Raw genomic sequence first — 20,123 nt, 5'->3', positions numbered from 1 at the left:
TTTGTTAACATCTAGTCAATATCATGACGAACTATTAGCTTTAAGTGTGAATTGTACATATTGTAAACATCTAGTCAATATCATGACGAACTATTAGCTTTAAGTTTGAATTGTACATATATATATTAATCGATAAATTGTGTGAACCGATAGACGGACACATAAATGTAAGATAGGATTTAAGAGAACCAGGGGACGGTCACTTTAGACCGGCTTTTGGTGAGAAGAACACGTTTTTGGAGAGCAAAAAACTAAATAAAACAAAACGAAGCCCATCCTAGTGGCTTCTAAAAAACTAAGAACGTAAGCTGTTTATAAATCAGGTAAATCATTGACATTAAGGACATAGAATCAACTTTGCGAAATTTCTCTGGAAACGATCACGTTGGTGTTCATGCATGGATCCGTGAGGTGGACTTGGCTGCTGATATACACGGTTTGAGCGATCCCCGGCGTTGGCTACTGGGTAATCGCAAGCTACAGGGGTCAGCCCGTTCATACACGATGTACGAAAAAACCACCACCTGGAAGGAACTGAGCGAGTGTGTACTCAAAGTCTTTTGGTTCATGAGGTTGCAAAGCAGTTGCAGAGTCGCTCACTCCTTAAAGGCGAATCGCAGCTACAATATTTTATAGTTATGCGTAATATTGCTAGACAAGGGACGTTCGAGGACACGGACGATATAAAATACATTGTGGATGGCTTGCAGGATCACACCGGCTGCGCAGCACCCTTGTATTACTGTGTTTCTCTCGATGAGCTGCGTGAGAAAATGATGCGTTATCAGACCGTACAGGCCGAGATTAAACGAAAGCCACAAGCTCCACGCACGGCTGTACCTTTGCGACAGTCATCTTCCGCAAACATTTCGGATGCTCGTAATGCAGACGCCAACATAAGGTGCTTTAATTGCCGCTCAATGGGACATTACAGCAATCAATGCATGAAACCGAGGCGCCCATAGGGAGGATGCTTCCATTGCTTTAAGACTGGGCACCAGTACCGGGAGTGCCCGAAGCGTATACGGACAGCAGCGTTGTGTACCAGTGACAAGAAGAAAGAGGAAGACGATTCCGTTGGCGGAAACTCGTTTATTCAACTAGAAAGCATAAAATTACCTAGTAAACAGGGATGCATTGATATTGCTAACATTTATGCGTTATTAGATACCGGAAGACCCGTAAGTTTTATAAGTAAAGAAATCATTCCGCAAGCTGTTAATTATGAAAACCTAGAAGATCGTCATTTCCGTGGCCTCAGTGGACAAAACATTTTGACAATTGGAAAAGTTAAACTGATACTTGTGTTTAAAGAAAAGGACTATAGAATGGAAGCTTTTGTTATTCCTAGTCTTATATTACCAACGGCATTATTATTAGGCAGAGATGAATGGAAACTATTGTCACTTAAGTTAGTAATACGTAAAACTGTACCAAATTATGAAAATAATTACTCACTAAACAATACTATTGCGGTGGCTTCCGATTTATACTGTGCATCCCTATTTACTAAGCTGTCAAACTTAAAAAACATACCTTGCCGTAGCTTAAATAAGCAAAAAGATCAATGTTTATTTGTAAACACAATTGCATCACCGGTGAAGCTTGAGATGTTTCATAAATGGATGAATGAGTTTGCGAACTTGGTGGTGTCGACTGATAGCGTTGCGATCGTAGGCGAGGAGTTTGGTTGTGTTCGAATGCAGGAGTGCCGGGATATTATTGCAAGCTATTACATTAATAAGTTTTCAAAATGTTGTAGCTCGCCAAGATTCAAAATGTGCATTCGTCTTACTAAAACAACCCTATTTCACTGCGCCCCTAGAAGATTGTCATATTATGAAAAGGAGATTTTTTCTCACACTGTTAATAATCTATTTGGCCGATAAAATCATTCGCCCAAGTAACTCCCCATATGCTTCGGCTGTGGTACTAGTTAAAAAGAAAGATGGAAATATAAGAATGTGTGTTGATTACCGTGGGTTGAATAAGAAGACAGTTCGTGACGATTTTCCTTTACCGCTTATAGAAGATTGCTTAGAATACCTTGAAGGTAAATCCGTTTTTTCTGTTATAGATCTTAAGAGTGGTTTCCATCACATAGGTGTTGAAGAAGAATCCGTGAAATATACTTCTTTTGTGACTCCGGACGGGCAGTTTGAGTACTTAAGGATGCCTTTCGGGCTTAATAATGGACCGGCTGTATTCCAAAGGTTTATATCTCACGTATTAAGCGAGCTTGTTAGAAATCGTCAAATTGTTGTGTATATGGATGATATAATTCTGGCATCTAATACTGTAGATGAGCATCAAAAGGTATTAGCTACGTTGCTGAATATTCTTGTTAAGTTTAGTCTCGAAATAAATTTCAAATAAAGTAACTTCTTGCAAAAACGTATTGATTACTTAGGTTACGATGTTAGTGCTCAGGGAATTTTGCCTAACGATACTCACTTGGGAGCGATCAAACGATATCCGGAACCACTCAACAGTAAAGCGTTGCATTCTTGTCTCGGTTTATTCTCATATTTTCGAACGTTTGTCCCTAATTTTTCACGCGTGGCAAATCCTTTAACCGACCTATTAAGAAAAGGAGGGCCCTTTCCAATGCCAGATTCCGAAAGAAATGCCTTTGTGAAGTTAAGAACAGCATTGTCGAACCCGCCAGACCTGTCAATTTTCAACCCCCATTACGAAACGGAATTGCATACTGGTGCGAGCTCTCATGGCTTTGGTGCAGTACTATTGCAACAACAGTTAGATAAGAAGCTTCATCCCGTTTTCTTTTACTCAAGAAAAGCTACCGCAGCCGAGTCTCGTTACCACAGTTTCGAACTTGAAACCTTGGCAATTATATACGCTTTACGTCGTTTCCGTATATATTTGGAGCACAAGCCTTTCCTAATTGTAACAGATTGCAGTTCCTTGGTTCAAACCTTGAGTAAAAAATCCATCAATCCTCGTGTTGCCCGTTGGTCCCTTGAGTTAGAAAGTTTTAATTATTCGATAGCCCATAGGCCGGGTTCAAGTATGGCTCATGTCGATGCACTAAGTAGGCAAACGGAGTTGTTAGTTGATGACGTGATTGAAGGAGTTTCCGATACGTGTGTGACACCGTATATGATTAAAAATCCGTGTGTTCCTGATGTACCTTGTGAACCTGAAAACCCGGTTGAACCCAAAATACCTTGTAAACCTAAAAACCCGGTTGAACCTTAAATACCTTGTTAACCTAAAAATTCGATTGAGTCCGTGAAAGTATTCCTCGAAGTTAGTAAACTTGTTGGAATTGTTGGAGCAGACCCATGCGACATTGACTTGCTTTTGCAAACGGAGCAGATGAGGGATGACGAAGTGCGTACCTTGCGACAGAAATTGGAGAAAGGAGAGATAGAACGGTTTGTTTTAATTGATGGAATAATTTATAGAAAGAATGATAACGGAAGGTTATGTTTGTATGCCCCAACTCAAATGCAAGAACAGTTGATCAGATTAAGTCATGAAAAGTTCGGTCACCTTGGAGTTGATAAATGTGTTGATGACCTGAAAAATAAGTATTGGTTTCCGTTGTTGAGAAGCAAAGTTGAATCCTTTATCCGCAATTGTTTGCCATGCATCCTTCATTCAGTACCTAAAAGTGTCCACGACCGTACCCTCCATAATATTCCGAAGGTCCCAATTCCGTTTGATACCATTCACATTGCCCATTTGGGTCCGTTGCCTAGTATCAATTCAAAAAGAAAACACCTGTTAGTTACTATCGACGCTTTTACCAAATTCGTGAAATTGTACCCAGTTAATTCTACCAGTACCAAAGAAGTTAATGCCAGTCTTTCAAAATACTTTGAGTATTATAGCCGACCGCGACGAATTATTTCGGATCGTGGTACCTGTTTTATTTTGAGTTTTTCATTTGAGTTTTCTAGTTTCCTAAGTGAGCGAAATATAGGGCACGTTAAAGTTGCTACCGCAGCCCCTCAGGCGAACGGTCAGGTGGAACGCATAAGCCGAGTGTTAACCCCGATGTTAAGTAAACTATCCGAGCCGATTGGTACAAGTTGGTCAACCGAGTTGAATTTGCAATTAATAATTCCGTTCAGAAGAGTACTGGAAAAACTCCTAGTGTTTTGCTTTTTGGTAGCAACCAGCGGGGACCCGTTGTAGACGAATTATCCGAATATCTTGAGGAGAACCCGTGTGATATTACCTCCGAAAGGATAAAAGCTAGTGACAATATTAATTGGTCATACGTTCGTAATGAATCCATATATGCCCTAAGACACAAAGCACCCATGATGTATAATAACAATGACTTTGTTGCTATTCGCAATGTTGATGTTAGGCCTGGACATTGTAAGAAATTCGCACCTAAATACCGTGGGCCACATAAAATTAGTCGAGTACTTCCCAACGATCGATACGAGGTAACCGATATAGAAGATTGTCAGCTCACACAACTGCCTTAAAGAGGAATACTTGAAGCTGCAAGGTTAAAGCCGTGGATGCAAGTGTGTAATGAGACTGTAGGATTGTGCGTGTGATGATCGAGGCCGATCAAATGTCAGGTTGCCCGAATGTAAACATCTAGTCAATATCATGACGAACTATTAGCTTTAAGTGTGAATTGTACATATATAATAATCGATAAATGATGTGAACTGATAGATGGTCACACATAAGTGTAAGTTAAGATTTAAGAGAACCAGGGTACGGTCACTTTTAGACCGGCTTTTGGTTAAAACAACAAAAAACTAAATAAAATAAAACAAAACCCATCCTAGTGGCTTCTAAAAAACTAAGAATGTGCTTACATTTACATTTGTTTACAGTATGAATATATTGCCTCGCGGGGAAATGTTGAAGAAGACAGCAGAAAGTGTTTTAAATGCAACAAATTCGGTCACATCTCCAAAAACTGCCCCCAAGGCGACAAATTAGTCGAAGAGTGTAAGCCAAGCGCGCGTGTTTTAAGTGAGCACAGCAACATGACGAGCAAAATTGTATTGCTCTGTTCGACAAAGGCAGTAAATATAATATTTTGCGCGAAGATATTAACGATTAGCTAGCTTTGCCGAAGCTGAAGGAGTGCAGTGTACACCTAATTAGATTTGGAAAAAATCGCAATGCCAATAAGATCAAGCCAATTGGACAGTGCAAGCAAGCAGTGCGGATCGACAGCACTGCCTACGATTTGAATTTCTTCATCGTTCCGCTCGATTGTATGGACACTCGTATGATCATCGGCGAGGAATTGTGTTTGCAAGCAGAAATATCATTTGGTCCAAGTGGTTTACTTGCTTAAAATTTACACGGTTATTAACAACGATGAATGGTGAATGCGCGAAGCAAGAAGTGAGTGAAATAATAATGAATTACAAGCCGCTTAAGTCGAAGTCGAAAAAAATTGAAATGAATATCCTTCTAAACGACGAATCGCCGATTTTCTCGCGTCCGCGCAGATACGCTTTTGTTGAAACGAACGTTATCGACGAACAGATCGTGCAATGGTTGGATAAAGGTATAATCGAACCATGAGGTTGCAAGGCAGTTGCAGAGTCGCTCACTCCTTAAAGGCAAATCGCTGCTACAATATTTTTTAGCTATGCGTAATATTGTTAGACAAGGAACGTTCGAGGACACGGCATTATTATTAGGCTGAGATGTATTGAAACTATTGTCACTTAAGTTAGTAATACGTAAAACTGTACCAAATTATGAAAATAATTACTCACTAAACAATTCTATTGCGGTGGCTTCCAATTTATACTGTGCATCCCTATTTACTAAGATGTCAAACTTAAAAAACATACCTTGCCATAGCTTAAATAAGCAAAAAGATCTATGTTTATTTGTAAACACAATTGCATCCCCGGTGAAGCTTGAGATGTTTCATGAATGGATGAATGAGTTTGCGAACTTGGTGGTGTCGACTGATAGCGTTGCGATCGTAGGCGAGGAGTTTGGTTGTGTTCGAATGCAGGAGTGCCGGGATATTATTGCAAGCTATTACACTAATAAGTTTTCAAAAGGTTGTAGCTCGCCAAGATTCAAAATGTGCATTCGTCTTACTGAAACAACCCTATTTCACTGCGCCCCTAGAAGATTGTCATACGAGGTGTGTTCAAAAAGTAAGGTGACTTTTTATTTTCAAGAAAAACTATTAATTTATTTATCAATATTAATGTTGTCCCCTTCAAAGTAATCCCCCTCAGATACAATGCACTTATGCCAACGGTTTTTCCAATCCTCAAAGCACTTCCCATAAGCACTTTTCGGTATAGCCTTGAGCTCTTCCAGCGATGCAGTCTTTATCTCTTCAATCGTTGCAAATCTCCGTCCTTTCATAGGTCTCTTTAGTTTTGGGAACAAGAAAAAGTCACATGGGGCCAAATCCGGTGAATATGGTGGCTGAGGCATTATTGTGGTGTTGTTTTTGGCCAAAAAAGCGATGCTCATGCGACGGTTCTTTTGGTCAAAATTCAGCAATTTTGGAACAAACTTCGCTGACACACGACTCATGCCCAAAACGTTTGAAAAAATTTCATGGCACGAGCCTAGCGATATACCGACATCTTCAGCAACTTCTCTGATAGTGATTCGACGATTTTCCAAAACAATTTTCTTCACTGCTTGAACGTTTTCATCAGTTGTTGACGTGCTTGGGCGTCCAGAGCGAGGCTCGTCATTGGCATCTTCCCGGTCATCTTGGAAGAGTTTGTACCACTTGTAAACATTTTTTTTACTCAGAACAGTTTCACCGTATGCCACTGTCAACATTTCAAGTGTTTCGGAGCACTTTTTTTACACAAAATTTGATGCAAATCCTTTGATCCATATTTTTCGATAGCAAAAAATCGCTGAGCACGCAAAACAACTTGTTATCTTTACGCCTCTCACAACTGAACAAAAAAGGGGATTCAATTGAAACTTGGTACAGATGTTAGGAAAGAGTGTACCAACATAACAAAACAAAAAAATCGATAATCGAAAATATGTTGCCCGCGAAATTTGAAAAGTCACTTTACTTTTTGAACACACCTCGTATTATAAAAGGGAGACTGTTTCTGATACAGTTAATAATCTATTGGCCGATAAAATCATTCGCCCAAGTAACTCCCCATATGCTTCGGCTGTGGTACTAGTTAAAAAGAAATATGGAAATATAAGAATGTGTGTTGATTACCGTGGGTTGAATAAGAAGACAGTTCGTGACAATTTTCCTTTACCGCTTATAGAAGATTGCTTAGAATACCTTGAAGTTAAATCCGTTTTTTCTGTTATAGATCTTAAGAGTGGTTTCCATCACATCACATTGAAGAAGAATCCGTGAAATGTACTTCCGTTGTGACTCCGTACGGGCAGTTTGAGTATTCAAGGATGCCTTTCGGGCTTAAAAATGGACCGGCTGTATTCCAAAGGCTTATATCTCACGTATTAAGCGAGCTTGTTAGAAATCGTCAAATTGTTGTGTATATGGATGATATAATTCTGGCATCTAATACTGTAGATGAGCTTCAAAAGGTATTAGTTACGTTGCTGAATATTCTTGTTAAGTTTAGTCTCGAAATAAATTTCAAAAAAAGTAGCTTCATACAAAAACGTATTGATTACTTAGGTTACGATGTTAGTGCTCAGGGAATTTTGCCTAACGATACTCACTTGGGAGCGATCAAACGATATCCGGAGCCACTCAGCAGTAAAGCGTTGCATTCTTGTCTCGGTTTATTCTCATATTTCCGAAAGTTTGTCCCGTGGCAACGCGACGCGTGGCAAAGCCCTTAGCCGACATATTAAAAAAAGGAGGGCCCTTTCCAATGTCAGATTCCAAAAGAAATGCCTTTGTGGAGTTAAGAACAGCATTGTCGAACCCGCCAGACCTGTCAATTTTCAACCCCCATTACGAAACGGAATTGCATACTGGTGCGAGCTCTCATGGCTTTGGTGCAGTACTATTGCAAAAACAGTTAGATAAGAAGCTTCATCCCGTTTTCTTTTACTCAAGAAAAGCTACCGCAAGCGAGTCTCGTTACCACAGTTTCGAAATTGAAACCTTGGTAATTATATACGCTTTACGTCGTTTCTGTGTATACTTGGAACACAAGCCTTTCCTAATTGTAACAGATTGCAGTTCCTTGGTTCAAGCCTTGAGTAAAAAATCCATCAATCCTCGTATTGCCCGTTGGCCCCTTGAGTTAGAAAGTTTTAATTATTCGATAGCACATAGGCCGGGTTCATGTATGGCTCATGTCGATGCACTAAGTAGGCAAACGGAGTTGTTAGCTGATGACGTTGTTGAAGGAGTTTACGATCCGTGTGTGACACCGTCTATGATTAAAAATCCGTGTGTACCTAAAATAGCTTGTGAACCTGAAAACCCGGTTGAACCTAAAATACCTTGTAAACCTGAAAACCCGGTGGAACCTAAAATACCTTGTGAACCTGAAAACCCGGTTGAACCTAAATAACCTTGTAAACCTGAAAATTCGATTGAATCCGTGAAAGTATTCCCCGAAGTTAGTAAACTTGTTGGAAGTGTTGGAGCAGACCCATGCGACATTGACTTGCTTTTGCAAACGGAGCAGATGAGGGATGACGAAGTGCGTACCTTGCGACAGAAATTGGAGAAAGGAGAGATAGAACGGTTTGTTTTAATTGATGGAATAATTTATAGAAAGAATGATAACGGAAGGTTATGTTTGTATGCCCCAACTCAAATGCAAGAACAGTTGATCAGATTAAGTCATGAAAAGTTCGGTCACCTTGGAGTTGATAAATGTGTTGATGACCTGAAAAATAAGTATTGGTTTCCGTTGTTGAGAAGCAAAGTTGAATCCTTTATTCGCAATTGTTTGCCATGCATCCTTCATTAAGTACCTAAAAGTGTCCATGACCGTACCCTCCATAGTATTCCGAAGGTCTCAATTCCGTTTGATACCATTTACATTGACCATTTGGGTCCGTTGCCTTGTATCAATTCAAAAAGAAAACACCTGTTAGTTACTATCGACGCTTTTACCAAATTCGTGAAATTGTACCCAGTTCATTCTACCAGTACCAAAGAAGTTAATGCCAGTCTTTCAAAGTACTTTGAGTATTATAGCCGACCGCGACGAATTATTTCGGATCGTGGTACCTGTTTTACATCATTTGAGTTTTCTAGTTTATTAAGTGAGAGAAATATAGGGCTCGTTAAAGTTGCTACCGCAGCCCCTCAGGCGAACGGTCAGGTGGAACGCAAAAACATAGTGTTAACCCCGATGTTAGGTAAACTATCCGAGCCGTTGAACCAATCCGATTGGTACAAGTTGGTCAACCGAGTTGAATTTGCAATTAATAATTCCGTTCAGAAGAATACTGGAAAAACTCCTAGTATTTTGCTTTTTGGTAGCAACCAGCGAAGACCCGTTCTAGACGAATTATCCGAATATCTTGAGGAGAAGTTTAGCCTTTCTAACCCGTGTGATATTACATCCGAAAGGATAAAAGCTAATGAGAATATTAAACGGTCACAAGCTCGTAATGAATCCATATATGCCCTAAGACACAAAGCACTCATGAAGTATAATAATAATGACTTTGTTGCTATTCGCAATGTTGATGTTAGGCCTGGACATTGTAAGAAATTCGCACCTAAATACCGTGGGCCATACAAAATTAGTCGAGTACTTCCCAACGATCGCTACGAGGTAACCGATATAAAAGATTGTCAGCTCACACAACTGCCTTATAGAGAAATACTGGAAGCTGCAAGGTTAAAGCCGTGGATGCAAGTGTGTAATAAGACTGTAGGATTGTGCGTGTGATGAACGAGGCCGATCAAATGTCAGGTTGCCCGAATGTAAACATCTAGTCAATATCATGACGAACTAGTAGCTTTAGGTGTGAATTGTACATATATAATAATCGATAAGTGGTGTGAACCGATAGACGGACACATAAATTTAAGATAGGATTTAAGAGAACGAGGGGACGGTCACTTTAGACCGGCTTTTGGTGAGAAGAACTAGTTTTTGGAGAGCAAAAAACTTAATAAAATAAAACGAAGAACATCCTAGTGGCTTCTAAAAAACTAAGAACGTAAGCTGTTTATAATTTATATATAAGTAAAGGAAAAATGTTAGAAATAAAAAGAAGTGTTAGTCCTACTGACAATATTTGCGAAGCTTGTTTGAATGGAAAACAAGCCAGATTACGCTTTGAAAAATTTAAAAATAAAGAGCACATAAATTGACATCTTTTTGTTATTTATTCTGATGTCTGTGGTCCGATAACACCAACAACTATTGATGATAAAAATTACTATGTAATTTTTGTGGATCAATTTACCCATTATTGTGTCACTTACCTAATAAAACATAAGTCGGATGTGTATAACATCCAACAACTCCAGATGTGGCATAATAGAAAGCCGATTTTAAAATATTTAAAAATATTTGGTTAGACTGTGTTTGTACACAATAAAATAAGAAAACGTAAATTTGATGAAATATTGTTTAAAACCATATTTGTTGGGTAAGAACCAAATGGCTTTAAATTATGGGATACTGAAAAAGAGAAATTCATAATTGCCTGAGACGTTGTAGTAGATGCGACAAATATGGTTAACTTTAGAGTTGCTAAAAACAAAACCCTGAATGATAGTAAGGACGACAAAAATAATATCTCCCGAAAGAGAGTAAGGAAAGTAAACCCCTGAACGAAATGAATGAATGTGTTGAATATAATGTCCAGAATGAGAGTATGGAATGTTGTGAACAAGAGATCCTGAATGAGAGTAAGGATTCTAAAAATGAGAATTTCCAGAATGAGAGTACGGAATGTTATGAACAAGAGATCCTGAATGAAAGTAAGGATTCTGAAAATGAAAAAAGCCAGAATGAGAGTATGGAATGTTTTGAACAAGAAATCCTGAACGAAAGTAAGGATGGTGATAAAGATAGTTTCCTGAATGAGAGTAAGGGAGCTAAGCGACCTAAAAAAATGTCATCACATGAAATCGCTAAAGTAACTAATGAAGTAACTAGCAGAAGCGATAGATTAAAAAATAAACCAAGCATATCCTATAATGAAGATGAAATAAATTTAAATAATTTTATAATGAATGCTCACACTGTTTTTAATGAAGGCCCTTGTTCATTTGATGAGGTACAAAGTAGAGAAGATAGGGCTCTATGGGAAGAAGCTATTAAGGTCGATTCTGCTCATAAACTAAATAACACCTGGACTATTGTTAAAATGCCTAAAAATAAGAATATTGTAGATTGAAAGTGGGTATTTACTTTAAAGTATTCAGTTAGGTATTAGCCAGATTAGTTGCACGCGGGTTTACACAAAAATATCAAATAGATTACGATGAAACGTTCGCTCCGGTTGCTAGAATTTCCAGTTTCCGTTTTATTTTATCCATCGCAAACCATTATAATTTTAAAATACATCACATGGATGTTAAAACTGCTTTTCTTCATAGTACGTTGAAGGAGGAAATATACATGAAAGTTCCTCAAGGAATTGTTTGCAGTTTTGAAAATGTATGTAAATTAAACAAATCAATTTATGGGCTCAAACAAGCAGCTAGATGCTGGTTTGAAGTATTTGAGCATGCATTAAAGGAATGTAGACTTAAAAATTCATCTGTTGATCGTTGTATATAACTTTATCTTTTTTATTTTCAAAATATCTAAAATTTTTTTATTGCTTTATCTTAAGGAACAACTCCTTAAGAACATTTTCCCAAATTTTCATAGAGATTCAAGCAGTAGAAAAAAAGGTACAGCGCTCCTAACCGCGCGCCTCGTTGCGGCCCGACTTTGAAACTTGCAACTTTAAACGCGAATATCTCGAAATGGTGCTTCTTGAAAAATGACTTCGCGGTGATATGGATACATCAAATTTTTTTTTTAAATGTTCGTAATGAAATTTTTCTGTGCTTGAACGATTGACTTTTCACGCACAAACTTTTTTTTCGCCGAAATGAATCTTTTAGAGAAATTTCTAGCGACCAAAAAGTTCATTTTGAGCATAAAACGTGACCTGTTCGACCTGGGAAAGTATCACCGCAAGGCTCTTCAAAAAAAAGGCCTCTAAGGGAAACAGCCACCCCTTAAAAACTATTTATTATTTTTCCACGAAATTTTGCACAAACATTGTTAATAAAGTGTACTATCAAAAAATTAAAACATTCGCGTAATGAAATAATTGCTACATACCTAAAAAAAATCCAAACTTTCCTCTTTTTCTTCGACAAAGAAGGTATATAACCCCTTAAAGACAAAGGCGATATCAAGATACTTTATTGGAATGAAAATACAATAGAAGTGGGCCAAGATCAGATATCTTTAAGTCAGTCTGCTTACATAAAAAAAGTTTTAAGTAAGTTTAATGTGGAAGATTGCAAATCTGTACATACTCCACTTTCAAGTAAGCTAGATTATGAAATGTTAAATTTAGACGAAATTTATGATGCTCCTTGTCGAAATTTAATTGGTAGTTTAATGTATATAATGCTTTGTACACGACCGGATACAACTACTGCCATCAATATCCTAATTATATATATTATATTATAGCTAAGTTCAGAACCCGGGGGGGCAACGCCAACCGATAGTTCATCAAGACATGCTAAATACTAGAAAAGCAAAGGAGCTAAAATACCAGTAGTAGGAAAATACTAGAAATTCCGAATGCAGGAAAAGGGCGGAAAATGGAAAACGGTAACGGAGCGATCGTGGCGTCTCTCCTCTCGGGATCGCGGAACGGGTAAGACGTGTGATCTGGACACGGCCTAGCGAGGCTTCGAAAGTCACGTGTGCCCCTCGAACTTTTCCGCTGGTGGGGAATCGTATCACAGGCCAGCCTGGACGCCTGACGCGACCACTCCCCGCCTTCTGATTGCGCGTGCACTGACAACCGAAGGCGACCAAGTTTTATGCGGTAGTTACGCGGACGATTTCAAGACACACATTTATATCTAAACAAGTCAGCTGAGGTTAGTACGACCAGATTCTCATGTGCTCAAAACGGACCCGAAAGCGGACCCGAGTGAGGATAAATTGAATAAACGGAAAAGAATATATAATTGCACCTCTCGATCGTGTGTTTCCTTCTCGCACCAAGTCTAACCTAACCTTACTCCGTTCACATTGCTACTTCGGACCTGAATGTGGACCCTCTTCCCGTTCAGTCCGGTAGTTTCCTACCTCTGTAGTCTTGGGATCTGCGCGTGGACACCCTTTCCGCCTTATCCAGAATCCTAGTTTTTCTGCCTCTTCCGTAGTTTTGGGATTTGCGCGTGGACACCGTTCCCTTTGCGCGTGGACAACCTTTCCGCCTTATCCGCAATTCTAGCTCATTCGTCGTTCTGGGGCTCGAGCGCGGCCCCGCCCTCGTGCTACCTAACTCCCGGCTTGGCATCGCCCGAAGGTCCAGCCCGATGGATTTTTCGCCTCCGACGCGAAACACAACACTTATACCCACAAAGTACCCTCCCGGCTTGGCCTCGCCCGAAGGTCCATTTTTCGCCTCTGACACGAAGTACAAGACTCCGGCTAGCCCGTTAGGTCGTAGCCCTGGAATTGGACTCTGCATAACCAACGTCATCTGCCTTTTCCTCGACGTAAATAAGGACCTCCGGTTAAGACTCCCCTCAAAGCTACCCGTTCCCCTGTGGAGTGGAACCCTCTAGTTCGGTGTTTCGGTGATTTACAAATTTTCTTGTAAAGGACTCTTGGATCCGACTGAGATCTGAACCCCTGGCCGAGAAAGCATCCTTGCAATATGAAGCCCATTTTTAAAAAAATTTAAATTATGAAAATATATTTGTTGGTTATGTAGACTCAGATTGGGGTGGAAATCAGAATGACAGAAAGAGTACAACTGGTTTTCTTTTTAAAACTCTAATTTAATTTGTTGGAATACAAAGAGACAGAATTCAGTAGCAGCTTCATCCACAGAAGCAGAGTATATGGGCTTGTTTGAAGCTGTGAAGGAAGCATTATATCCTAAGTCCCTTTTGGAAAGCATTTATATTGAATTTGATGGTCCAATAAAAATATTCGAAGATAATCAGGATTGTATAAGCATAGCCAGTAATCCTTCTTGTCATATAGATATTAAGTATAATTTTTCCAGAGAACAAATAGAGAATAATGTTATTTCCATCGAGTATATTTCTACAGAAAATCAGCTGGCGGACTTTTTCACGAAACCATTACCTTCCGGAAGATTTATGGAATTAAGAAGAAAAATGGGACTACATAAAGGTGACTAAACTTAACCACAACAATGGAGAGACAATGAAAACTATTTTACAATTCTAATTTGTTTTATTTATAATTTTAATACTTTAAAAACTATATTTAACGTACCAAATGAATTGATAAGACTAAAGTCAAGTTTGAAGTTATGTAACTGAAGTTCCTTCTACATTTTTTTATTGATATTTGAAAATATTGTTAAGTACCTACATATATCTATATATAATGATCTGATTGGGTTTTATCTGGGTTTTCCCAATCCTCGCAGCAAATGCTGGGTCATATTGTAATACCTCCCCAGAATACAATTCAGCCATTTTTAATGAAAAACGAATATATTTTGAACGTATATTTTAAAATAATGTAATTTTTGAGGGGGCGTTTTGAACATAACAGTGTATACGCCATCCCTACTGTTATGTACATTACAAAAATCAACATTATAGAAATCCCTACTTTGAATATTCGGGCACACTTTCTGTTTATCCTTCTCTTTCTGATCCTCGTGTACAAGTGGCTGGTTGTGTGCAGAAAACAAGAAACATAAATTAATAATTAAAACAACGATCATAAAACATATCCATCTAATATTGGTGTTCTTATTTAAACTGATAAAGGAATGAACAGTTGAGCGGTATATTTCAACAGCTTCTAAGGTCCGGTGACGCTCTGTAAGGAATGCTTTCACCTCCTGTCACGTCGGAATCGCGGCCTTGTTCTGCAGAGACTGTTCCCACAAGGATAGCGTGAGCTTAGGGAGTTTGGAAGAGTCCATGTACACCAAGAGGCAATCGCAATTTTCGGTTTGAAATGCGTACATTTTTAATGCCGTGAGGTAACCCTGGATGGTGCTTTGAAGTTCACGGATAGCTGAACCAGATTCCTGATTAACGAACTGCATTTTAAAAAGTATTTTTAATTGGCCATTTACTAAGAATCGCTTGTATAAGTTTGTTAGTTAGGTAAGCCCAGGCTAAGCGAAAGCCATCGTTGGTTAGGGGGGAGCTCGAAACTATGTTGTGTGCATCGCCACTTGTTTTTGCATTCAGGTGAAACAATTTTTCGACCGGCGTCAGACTTGGATTATTTATATAAATGGCCGTAAACAGATCCCTAAAGGTTGACCAACGCATATAATCTCCGGTGAAAACCTCGGTATCGCACGGAACTACTTATGTGGTTCAAAATACCAAGTCTGTATTATTAATGTTATAGACCCCGATGGATTAATAGTATTATTTTGCCTTTACCTAAACTTCTGATTAAAGACAAAATACCAAAATATACAAAGGTTAATTTAGGTCTATGTTATTTTATGAAATCCAAAAAACACTTTTAAAATTGACGTACTTTAAAGTTAGATCAATGCAAAACATGTTAAACTTAAGGTAGCCCTTACCTGACTTTGTTTTCGTCATTGAATATCAGTTCTTATCACAAAACTGATAGGTTTCGGTGCGCCCAATTTAAATTGTCTGCTTCCCCTTCAATAGATCAAAACTAAACTTGATTTAATTTGTTTTATTTTCGCTGTTGGCGCGTGCCCCTGCCCCTATACCCTTTCTAAAGCGAAACATATCCGATTATAACATTTTTAATCCTTAAGTCAAAACACAACATTAATTGTTTAAAAATGTTAATATTAAAATGTTTTAAATATTTCACACATTTCTATAACCAAACTAAAAATGTACATTGTAAGAGTAATGTATAATACACAAACATAACATTATAAGTAAATTCTATTTACTTAATTTTACTGTGATCAAATAATACAATTTTCTTAAACAATATTTGTTTTTTTTCGAAATACAATAATGCTCATAAAATATTAGGGCATTTACATGTGGCTGCGCCACAAAACGTTTTTCGCTAAAATTTTGGTCGCTAGCCAAACATAGCGGAGAGACGCAAAAAAAACCTGCCGATGTTTGTCTCTGAGAGCGCAGAGTGCAGGCACATTATAAGACAAATAGAGAGGGAACATCCGAATTTTTGTCTCTCTTTGTTGTACGACCGTTTTCGTCGGCAGTCTTCTACACTGCGCCGACTTCTCTGGTTACGTCGCAGTGGAGACGGGAAGATGGGAACAGAGCGGTTTTTGCTATGGCAAATTCGCGTGGAAAAGGCGGAAATCTGATTTGGCCTTGGAGCAGGCACGGGGTCTGTTTGGATCCACCCGAAAATGGTTTCTGGACCGAGTAGGGAACAACCAATGCTCAGCCGGGTGCCGCTTAGGAGAATGGATGGAAGTACATTGGCCCTAACTAGAATATCTATCTGTGCGCTCTCGAAAAACATTGTATCCGCTAGTGGCAGTTCGGGAAGATCCTGCAGTGACTGTTGCGGAATCGGACAAGATGGGAGGTTTCCAGGTAACTGCGTTACATAGGCGGGCGTGTTTATCTGCAAGCTAGGCCTGTTCGGAGAACGGATGGTAAACTAACAGAGCTTTTTGGATTCAGCGGATACTATGTGGTTTCAGCCTGATACCTGGACTCGGATTACTTGGTGAGGCAACCTAATTAATTTGAACAGCATCTCAGAAATTAAAGTTGCCTCCGATCTTGTATTTATCAGGTCACGAGCTTCGAAATTCGACCCCAGGTGACAGATGTTAATTATGGCGGTGCCCAGCAAGACGGAAATATACCCCGTCGCCAAGTAGTTTGGACTGTGGAGTCCGTGGACCCGGTAGCGGTGGGAATGGGTGTATTTAGTCTTGATCTGGGTCTCGGAGAAGGATTTTGAGGCGTTGGGGAGGAGCTTTCTCTGTGTAGTAGGGTGTGATGGCGGCCGTGGCACGTAAAGCAACTATGAGTGATTTAGCAATCACGCAGCTGATACCCTCGTGCGAACCAGATCAGACACAACTGCTTTCTTTTTATATATGCCGACCGCTCGTCGACCGTCATCTGGAGAAATCGTGCATATGTGGATGGGTTTTCTTCTTACAATGGTCACATCCTTTGGGATTGGGTGCTTCCCTTGTCTCGTAAGAATTTATTCTTCCAGACACTGACCTGAAGGCGAATGCTTTCGGTTGAGACTGACTCGAACCTGACGGTCGTACGTCATCTATGGATAAGGATAGCGTGAGCTTTATAGCTGACCCAGATTCCTGATTAACGAACTGCATATTTAAAAGTATTTTTAATTGGCCATTTACTAACAATCGCTTGTATAAGTTTGTTAGTTAGGTAAGCCCAGGCTAAGCGAAAGCCATCGTTGGTTAGGGGGGAGCTCGAAACTATGTTGTGTGCATCGCCACTTGTTTTTGCATTCAGGTGAAACAATTTTTCGACCGGCGTCAGCCTTGGATTATTTATATAAATGGCCGTAAACAGATCCCTAAAGGTTGACCAACGCATATAATCTCCTGTGAAAACCTCGGTATCGCACGGAGGCAGCTTACATCCGGAGGAAATGTAAGTCTGGGTAGAAACTTGGGGAGCTTGGGGTATTCTTTAGAGCTATTTGGGAAGCTGTTAGCCTTTTTTCGGGGCGACAAGGACTTAGCGTTTAGTTCGGGTGCTGGAGGATCTGCGGATATGCCTGGGACTACTGCAGGTGGAATAGACAACTTTTTGTTATCACTTCCTTTTTTGACCTTTTTTGGGTCACAATATGCTCGCTTTTTTATGTTGAAAATAGGGATCATGGCCCAGTTCTGGAATGGTGGAACGAGGTGTCGGCAACAAAAAAATTCTTGGATTGGAACAAATAGAAGTTAGAGCACGGAACGTTCTGGTTACTTTTATTTAATTTTAATTCGGCTTAGGAACGGCGATAAAGGAGTTTGTATATAACCCGTGGAAAAAACTATGGTACTTATCTTTTTTGGTATATGTATATTGTAGTGTGGTACAATTGGGACTGAGTTTGGTATTTTTGAACGCTGGTATTATTTTTGCTTTAAAATACTTTGATGGTTCAAAAATACCAGGTCTGTACTATTAATGTAATAGACCCCGATGGATTAATAGTATTATTTGGCCTTTACTTAAGTTTCTGATTAAATAAGAAATACCAAAATATACCAAAATAAGGTTGGGTCTAGGTTATTTTGTGAAACCTAAAAAACATTTTAAAATTGACGTACTTTAAAGTTAGATCAATGCAAAACATGTTAAACTTAAGGTAGTCCTTACCTGACTTTGTTTTCGTCATTAAATATCAGTTCTTATCACAAAACTAATAGGTTTCGGTGCGCACAATTTAAATTGTCTGCTTCCCCTTCAATAACTCAAAACTAAACTTGATTTAATTTGTTTTATTTTCGCTGTTGGCGCGTGCCCCTGCCCCTGTACCCTTTCTAAAGCGAAACATATCCGACTACAAAATTTTTAGTCCTCAAGACAAAGCACAACATTAATTTTTTAAAAATGTTAATATTAAAATGTTTTAAATATTTAAATAAATATTAACGGACCACATTTCTATAAACAAACTAAAAATGTACAGTGTAAGAGTAACGTATAATACACAAACATAACATTATAAGTAAATTCAATTTACTTAATTTTACTGTGATCCAATAATTAAATTTTATAAAACAATATTTGTTTTTTTTCTAAATACAATAATACTCATAAAATATTAGGGAATTTACATGTGGCTGCGCCACAAAACGTTTTTCGCTAAAATTTTGGTCGCTAGCCAAACATAACGGAGAGACGCAAAAAAAAAATAATGGACCTGCCGAAGTTTGTCTCTGAAAGCAGAGTGCAGGCTTATTATAAGACAAAGAGAGAGAGGGAACCTCCGAATATATTTCTCTCTTTGTTGTACGACCGTTTTCGTCGGTAGTCTTCTACACTGCGCCGACTTCTCTGTTGACGTCGCAGTGGAGACTGGGAGATGGAAACAGAGCGGGAGAGAGGTGCACTAAGAGAGCGGTGTAATGAAATAGCGGTGCCGTGGTGCAGATTCGCTGGACAATGGGATTGAACATTCCGCCCCCTTGCAATCGCTAGCTTTTCAAAAAGGGACGGAGACCCGGCCAGTCGTCTACGCCTTAAGCTTGCGTACAGGCGCCGAAGAAGATCAACCCGAACACCGTCTTCTGGGCCACTGGCAGTACCTCGACGACCATGCCCGGCTGGATAACCTTAAGGTAGCCGTCCGCGCCGAGGATCAGGGAGATGGTTGCTGGCCGATGAAACCGCTCATCTGCGAGCGGTAGCTCCCGAAACTTTTTGACCATGCTCTCACTGAGCGCACGGAAATGAGAGCGGATCCGTCCGTTTGGCTTTATTTTGAGGACCACCTTCAACTTGATCGCCTCGTCGACCTTCGACCGAATTGTCGCCGTGCAGAAGCTCTCACCTTCCACGTTGGCTGTCGGCAAACGAAACGCGGAGGCCAAGGATGAATGATGAAGATGAAGCTTGTCGGGGTGCACGGGTCGATGAGTGCGGCGGTGAGGAAAGACTTCTCCCCGGTCTCGACGATCACCATGGCAGTTGGGAGGACGTTGAAGCTGTGGTGCTGAAGAAGTTCCGCGAGCGACGGAGCTGGTGTCGAGGATGCTGAGCGAAGTGAAGGCCAAGCGTTTGGCGAGTTGGCGGATCTTGGCGGCGCGAACGCTGCCTGTTGCTGTGAGCCTGACGATTTCCGGGAAGCGTGTTCGTGCATGTGAAACAGAGTATGAAGGTTCCGGTCGCTCGTTTTGCAACGGTCACCGCTACGGCAACTCTCAGTGGAGTGCTCGTGTGCGAGACACTTTGCACAGTACTTGTTGATAAGGACTGCCCGCAGCCGCTCCTCTGCGCTCAGCTTTAGGAACCTCTGACACTTTCCAAAAAAAGGAGTCTTTAAGGTACTCGTCCTTCTATCGAGCACAGAATTGGTGATGGAGAGCCTTTAAGT

At 39.8% G+C, this 20,123-nt stretch overlaps 1 long non-coding RNA gene across 2 annotated transcripts; it reads left to right on the top strand.

Moving 5' to 3' along the window:
• The first annotated feature begins 20 nt into the window (after positions 1-20).
• LOC118879486 (uncharacterized) lies at positions 21-14,831 on the top strand. 2 transcript variants are annotated; one of them, XR_011605714.1, is made up of 2 exons: positions 21-10,077; positions 12,567-14,831. It is a non-coding gene; the product is annotated as an uncharacterized lncRNA (long non-coding RNA). The 2 variants fall into 2 exon arrangements; XR_011605713.1 differs by having other exon boundaries at positions 11,707-14,831.
• Positions 14,832-20,123: the final 5,292 nt, after the last annotated feature.

The sequence above is a fragment of the Drosophila suzukii genome, unplaced genomic scaffold, assembly GCF_043229965.1.
Source record: "Drosophila suzukii unplaced genomic scaffold, CBGP_Dsuzu_IsoJpt1.0 scf_4, whole genome shotgun sequence".
NCBI classification, from domain to species: domain Eukaryota; kingdom Metazoa; phylum Arthropoda; class Insecta; order Diptera; family Drosophilidae; genus Drosophila; species Drosophila suzukii.
The sequence above is the reverse complement of the archived record's forward strand: the minus strand, read 5'-3'. Positions and strand labels throughout refer to the sequence as shown.